General features: G+C 40.2%; 1 protein-coding gene across 2 annotated transcripts in view; it reads right to left on the reverse strand.

The window, feature by feature from the left end:
- The window catches only part of tcea3 (transcription elongation factor A (SII), 3), a 77427-nt gene extending 70124 nt beyond the window's left edge, over positions 1-7303 (reverse strand). Inside the window, exon 1 of one of the 2 annotated variants that reach the window (XM_069195458.1) lies at positions 7145-7303. The gene's annotated coding sequence lies outside the window, so the exon portion shown is untranslated. Of the gene's footprint in view, positions 1-1885; positions 2177-7144 lie in introns of those variants that run through there. The other variant, XM_069195459.1, reaches the window with a different exon arrangement.
- Between the last annotated feature and the right edge of the window lie 326 nt (positions 7304-7629).

Below are 7629 nucleotides of genomic sequence, written 5' to 3' on the forward strand. Positions count from 1 at the left end.
ATCAGATGCATAGAACTGATCGGACACATTTAATTGATCACACCTGAAGAAGGCTCCACGGCCGAAACGTATTTTCTTTCTTCTTTTTTTCAGCATGGAATAAACCTTTACTTGTTCCTTTGCAGCCTACGCATGCTGACGCAGCTCCCTACTTGAACCACTACATTTAATTTATGATCTTTCTCAAACAGGACTCCATTACCTTCTGTACTCATGAGCGCTAAGCAATGCATTGAGTTTTAATAAACAGAAACTGCCATTTCAGGACAGGTGCTATACCACTGCAAGCAACTTTATGTTGTCTGAAACTGAGATTTTTCAGTCTGATTGAAAGATTATGTCTGCTTGAAACACAGGGGTTGGTTTGACATCTAGACAGGAAACTGGCACAGTTAAGTTCAAGTTCCCCAAAATCCAGTCCTGAAACATATACCAATACCTACAAATGTCCAGGACCAAGGTTATGACCAATACTTTCATTAATTCAAATTAGCAGGGAGCAGCTAAAGGTGAAATGCAAACAAAAACCACTGATGTCTTTCAGGATCAGATTTTCAGCACACCAAAAAGTATGTCTGATTAATAGTGGTAGTGAGACCTCCTTTAATCAGCAAAAACAAACTCATTTGACTCCAATTTGATCTTGTCTAACTTCACCCTCACTGCAGTTCCCCATTATCCAGTACTTTGTAAATTTGTGTTTCTTTTTAGGATACACAAGTATTGAACTGTTGTGTTCTAAATTCACTACGTATTGTCACCACCTTATACTAATCTGTAAGGAAGCTTAAAACAATTGAGAGGTGTCATTGACAGATAAGTACAGTTTAACAAAATCATATTAACGCCTCTTAAATTAGCGAACACCCTGAAATATTTAATGTTGCAGCTCTTTTGCAAACTAGCTCATTATCATACCAGTAACAAGTTTAGAAGAGACTCCTCTGAGCTGAAAGTGTCTGTTGAAATGCTTCTGCGCTGCAGGGAGTGTAGTTTATTACACCTGGGTCGGCTCTTCTCACTATTAATCCCCTGAACAGCCCCATGAGGCGGTCTCTAATATTCCCTTAAAGGCTTCAATGTACTTTAAAGAAAAAACATACATAATAGAAAAAATCAAATTTCTATTTCTCTGGAAGACAATATCTCAGAGCCAGAGGCACCCCATGATCAATGAGGAAGGTGACTGTCCTCTCGCTAGAATGATGATGCACAGGCTCTCGAAGGAAAGAGCAACAGTTCCACTCCATGACTGGACCCCACTGCCCACTGTCACTCTCTGCTCACATTCTTCAAGCAGGAAAGAACATAGGAAAGACCCCAGGCCAGGGAAGGCCAAGACAACAGTCTGTCTCATTTAAATGTCACAGCTCACTGACGCTGACGCAAGGATCTCATTCAGCTGTTTTGATGAGTCCCAGGAGAGCTCTTTTTTAATGGCATGGCTGGATAGGTTATTCCAGACATCCACAACAGACCCTTTTCAAAGAAGAGTTCCCTGTTTTTGACCTTGAAGGGGGGTAAATCAAGAAACGTAGCCGATGCTTTGCCTGCAGGTCCCAAACCAAGACAGGAGGCTACATGCTTCCTTCTGGTCAAGCTTCAAAAGCCCTTTGAACACTTACTTTTACAGGAAAATTAGTTTCCTGGCACACCTTTTAAAAAAAGCATGAATGGTGAAAATGTGCTCTCATGTGCATCCCATGATGTGTTCAAGCAGAAGATGGGGTGCACAGCTGATAATGATACAGGCCTAACAGTTAAGTGCAAATAATATATTGAACATTTTTTTTGAGGACCGGCGGTTCATGATTCTGTGCAATTCAACCTCTCGGCAGTAAATTCAATCCGTGCAAAGGCAAAAACAAATAAATCTCTTACACACCGCTTTGCTTCTGACTTCGGCACTGTGTTTTTCCACGTTTCAAAGAGTCCTCATCTGCCTCTGTGTGGACCGGGCCATTAAGGGGCGTTATCTTCCTCCTATCAAAGCCTAATCTGTGTGGCTATTATCCCCTCCTGTGCCGTACTAATGTGCGAGACAGGCTGTTTAATGTGCTAATGTGTTTAACGTGCCCAAAAAAAAAAAACACCGGAGTGAGAGCTTTCAAACGCTTTCATCTCCCTTTTTCTCCCCCCGATGGCCGTTTTTATTAAATATTTGCGCTCGGCCCAGACCCCATTTATTTTCCACAGTGTTTAGCGGCCGTTTGCCGGCGACCCGCTCAACAGTGGCGTCTCAGACGGGGGTTTGTTTGGTTTAGAAGCGAACGAGCGCAGCTGGCCAGGGCGCTACCGGACAGCGCGGGGCGGCGGGCCCTCCCCCCGCGCTGGGTAAACTCCAGCGGGGAGAGACGAGACACAGCGCCCATTGAGGGCCCGACGTGGATGGGATAAAGTTGGGATTGTTTGTCAGAGGGCTGCAATGCCAGGAATGCAGAGCTCCAGTTCCTCTCTGGGAAAGAGGCGAGGGGGACATTCCTTTTCCAAAAGACGGATCCCTGCCAAGACACATTTCATCCAGCAAACTGCCTAAGCAGCAGAGGTTCGCCCCTTAAAAAAAAAAAAACCCTCTGGTTCACTCTCCCGGGATTCCAGTCAAAGGCCCCACTCTCACTCTGCCGCAGGAGGGATCTGCATCGAGACCGCACTGTATGCTGTGCTGGCACTCAGCACATACGATGTATATATGACCCTGTCTTCTATAACTAGGCTCCCTGCTACTAATGTTACTTGATATTACATTAGCAATCTTACTGACAACTGCACTAAAAAAAGAAATGTAAAAAAAACGTCCACAGTCAACAATTCCTTTTTTGTATTACTTTTGCAGATATGACCCCCCCAAAAAAGATACAAATATTTATACGAACTCTTCCGCCAGATCCAGATTTTGAAACAGCTGATCACAGACTTCAACGGGAGATAATTACTAGGTCCACTACTTCTTACTACTGTGCGTCAGCTGTGTTACGGTGGAATTTCCTTCTGAAATTCTTCAGGTCACATGGAATTAAACATTACCGTGACAGAAACCCTCCGAAAATCCCACTGACGTTTCTCTCTCACTTTTCCACCTAGTAAAGACTATTTTCATACATCTGTTTTCGACATCAGTCACATTTCTTATCACTGGATAATTTCTGGCCCTCAGGTCTGGGGCCCAGCTTTTACACCCTATTCAACCGCATTTCTTAATATGCAGGGCTTTGAGGAGTCGTCCAATTTTCAGTGCCATTTCGTATAGTGTTCAATCACACACACAAAGCAGGATTGGCCGATATACTGCACATTAAATCAGATTGGCTATAGATGATACTCTAAACAGGAAAACAAGATAGTCAGTATGAGTGATGCTACTACCACTACTAATACTACTAATATTATTTAACATATATTTTTATATATGTTAAATATATAAAATAAGAATTTTTCTCCGAATTCTGTTTCCCAAATTTCCACATTCACTTTTTACTTCTAATTATTGTAGTCAGATGTCTGTTGAAAATAGATGTACCGAAAGATCCTTTGCCAGTTATCATCAGCACGATAACACAAGTTTCAGTGCACATACATTGAAGTCAGTCAGTTCATATACTCACACAATCCCTCTTGAATAACACAAAATTGAAGATGTATGCTTTGAAATATTTGCAGTCCAGGTTTATTCTATTTGTCCAGTATGTTTTCCATCAGCTGAGGAGGTGATGAGGGTTAATACCCATTAGTGACTTGAGGTATAAAAAGAGAAGTTAACATTCTGTTTTAAGAGATTCAATATCAGAAAAGCCTTAAGAATCTTGCAATAATCTATCATCTTTTTTCCTTTATTTCTTTTCCTGACCTCTCCTTATCTTAAAGACCAAGAGCTAACACATCTTAAGTAAATCTGTACTTTACCAATAGATCAGTACTGAAGAGGTTAATTACAAACTTTCAGACTTGCTGAATGGTCATTGAATAGTTCACTAGGAACATGGCTAGAATACTGCAAAGCATTTCCAATAGGGCTAGCTAACTTAATTTCAAAATTCAAGTATAGTACATCTTTTAAAACAGAATATGTCCAACAGTATTACCCCCAGAAAAATCTAGTTTCCAACAAAACATATTTACTGAGCCCAGAAGTAATATTTTGAAACTAATGCTCTTGACAGTATAATTATATTGATCTTATTATCTGGAAATAGTTTAACCTGTAGTGGCCAAATATTCAGGAAATAATGTCAGTGTTTGGAATAACAATAGACTATAATGTAAAAGACTGGGACTGAAAGTGTGTTAACCAATGTTGACCCTACAGTGAAAGTAAGGAATAACATATGAACAAACAGACCAGTCTTAAAGAGAAGCCCTTTTCCTAAGTTCCATTTAGACACTATAGCAAATAAGAGCATCGATACTTTTGACAATGTGGTAGAGTGCCACTTTCACAAAACACCTTGTTTTGTGAAAACCAAGCATGGGTGAAATAGATGCCCATAAAATGTTGTTTTGAGTTTCATGATTGAATACAGTGACAACAGTAATGGACTTTCTACTGCTCAACAGTGTTAGAATTCCAGAAGAGTCCCTTTTGTTAAAAAAGAGTGCCTTATTTCCAGGCATTTAATGAGGAAACCACAGAAGTCTTGGTGCCTGTTTTCTTCAATTAATTCAATGTTTAAAAGTTTGGGTGACTCCCCCCATATGGAGAAGGACATGTGTTTTCTCTTAACTCCTGGAGGATGAGGTCACCTTTTAAATCAAGCTTTTGAACAATGTGATCACCAAAACAATGCTAAATTAAAAACACCCTCCCTCCTTTTTTTCAGATTTCTCTGTGTCTGGCAATGGTGTTTGGTTGAAACTAAGCATTCACACTGAAAAGTCCATATGGAGTGATTTCTTCAGAACAACAGGATTGCGCTAATGGTCAGAGAGTTAGCTTTTGAAAGTGGCTTTCATTAAGGTTCACCCTGTACAAGAAAGGGTATGCCTTACTTAATCGTTGAGTGTGAATAGTCATGTTCAACAGATTGCCATCTTTAAATCTGGCTAGAATGTTCCATTGGTTTAATTTGGGAGAAGAAGGTGGAACTTTCTTTAGGCATGTGGCTCCACATCTGAAATGTTGTTGTTCTTTTCTTTTTTTTCATCTTGGAATAAACCTTTACCAGTTCCTTTACAGCCTACGCATGCTGACACGGCTACCTTATGTGGTAGCCCAAATAAATTGTTTAATTAAAACACTGCTGTGGGAGCACAGCACAAAAGGACAAGATGAAGAAAAAATAAATCTAGTCTAGATAATCCAGATTAATAATCTAATCCTGCAGTGATTCTCTGTCAAACACCCTGTCCCTATTTCAACAAGCAGTAAAACTGTAGAACAGCTGCAGGTATCGAAACACAGGAACTGAAACGTGCAGTCTAATCTTTAAACTGGAAGAGAGAGGACCTTGGGCAAAATACTTAGAAACAGAAGAGTTCAGTCGCCAGTATTTCAAAAGGAAAAAAAAACATGTATATGAAGCTGGATATTACTTATAGGAAGTGTGTAATAGAGAATAAAGAGGAAACATTGAACCTGAAGAAGTTATCCATAACACAGACTTGACTTTTTGTGTTGATACTGTATCACTTTCCTCTTCTAGATAGTGTGTCTGTTGGGAAGTAGTACAAAAGTCTAGTAGAAAAGGTGAGGACGTGTAGTCAAGAGAAGAGCTTAAAGGAGTGTCCCCTTGGAGGGGAATACTGAGTCTTTTCAGTCTCAAACACAGGAGACTACAAGGGGAGGAGCTTGATGCTTTGATTCAGTCAAACCAGCTTCATCAGAATCAACTGTGAAACCTAAACCGCAGAACACAGGTGGACACTCAGGGGAATGCGTGATTTAAACTGAGGATGTCGTTTTTCCACACAAACAGTGGAAAAAGTGGGAGAAATCCACGGATCAATCACCAAATAGAAACTAAACAATAAAGGTGGACTGGTGTCTGCGTTTGCAACCTGATTTAGGACTCCTAGTAATGGAGCTCATATGGCTGCAGCATGAGCTCTATGATCACGGGTTCGAGCCTGGCTCGAGGCACTAAGCAACAGTGATTACCCAACAGGCCTGCCTGCATTTGCAGGGTCCGTACATGGAAGCACAGGTGTGAGAAATGAGAAAATGTCTATTCAAAATGTGGCAGAAAAAGGTCGCAATTAAAAATAATTGGCTGGTTCTACATGTAAAAAAAAGACAGCCCTCACAAGATAATGTGCCATCGATGTAAGTGTAGAAAATATAGGAGGATGTGGGATATTACATTTCTATAGGGATGCTCTGAAGTCTACTGGGTTATCATTCCAGTGTCAATTTATTAACATAATGCTTGAGGTAACCCACTGTGGAATCACCTTTTCCTGTACAAAGTAATGAAAAGCCATTAGAAATAGAAACGCTGTACTGTCAGGAAAAAAGAAACATCTTTAAAGATATCAGTGTTTTTCTTGGGAAGGCAGCAGAAAACTAACAGGATGGTGTTATGCAACATCTGCTGAAGCATTCTTTGATGAAAAGCAGCAGCTAGGAGCTGCTGTTATAAACGTGGCATGTTGAAGAAACAGCGACATGTAATATTTCATGCATCCCATCACTTTATACAGTGCGTCTACTTAAACAGAAAAGGAAAAAACGGCAGACTTTGATCGGGACCTGCCTGCTCAAGGTCAACACTCATGGTTAAGGCTTCTATGTCGATTTTGATTTACAGCTCAATAATATAAATGTTAATTGCAAGAACAGAATAGCCACCACAAAAAAAAAATAACAGGCTTGAGAACTGATCTGGAAAGTGTCTGCGTTTGTGAGAGCAGAGCAGGTCACATGCAATGCTACAGCTTCCTGGTAAACTTCTAGGCCACCATGTTAAAAAACAGGCTTTCCAGGAAAGGGCATTGTTTAATGACCAGGAAACCAAACACCCTCACAGTGTCATCTGAATAAAAACAAACCACTGTAACCTTTAGGGAACCAGTTTCTGCAATTTGAATTTTCCTGTTATTTGGTCAGTTACTTGAGACATTTGCCCCTCAAATTCCATATGGATAATGTAATACTGGTTGTTCCTGTGTTAAAACTCTTGACCTTCTTATTTCAGCAAACAGTTTTCCCTACCTGAGAGAGAGCAACATGGCTTTGATTGTACTGTTCATCAATCCGGGAATCATCCATCCAAACAAACCAGGGCAGCACAGCGCCTGTAGTTTAGAACAAGTGAAAAAAAGAATGAATTGGAAATGCCGTCATCAGAAAGAACTTCTTTTGGAGATGAGTCCAAACCAAACCCACAACACATGAAGAAACCTTTATGTAGAACACATTGCAAGCAAGGAGGCAAGAAGTGGGCCCATGAAATCTAAGGGCCTGTATGAGCCTTCACTCCAAAATATTTATCAGAGCTATTTTTAGAAGAACATTTATTAAGCTGCTACTTTAGAACTAAAGAAGTCAGAAACATATCTAGTTCATGTTTCATGTTTGTTTGCTTCATCCAAGCGAAACACACAAACTTAAAAGCTTATTTTTAAAGACAGAAGTACTCGTTGAACCTTGAGTTAACTAACTACAGTATAGTTGCTTTCAGTTAGTTACTCTAACTT

Source organism: Lepisosteus oculatus, chromosome 11 (assembly GCF_040954835.1).
Source record: "Lepisosteus oculatus isolate fLepOcu1 chromosome 11, fLepOcu1.hap2, whole genome shotgun sequence".
Classification (NCBI taxonomy): domain Eukaryota; kingdom Metazoa; phylum Chordata; class Actinopteri; order Semionotiformes; family Lepisosteidae; genus Lepisosteus; species Lepisosteus oculatus.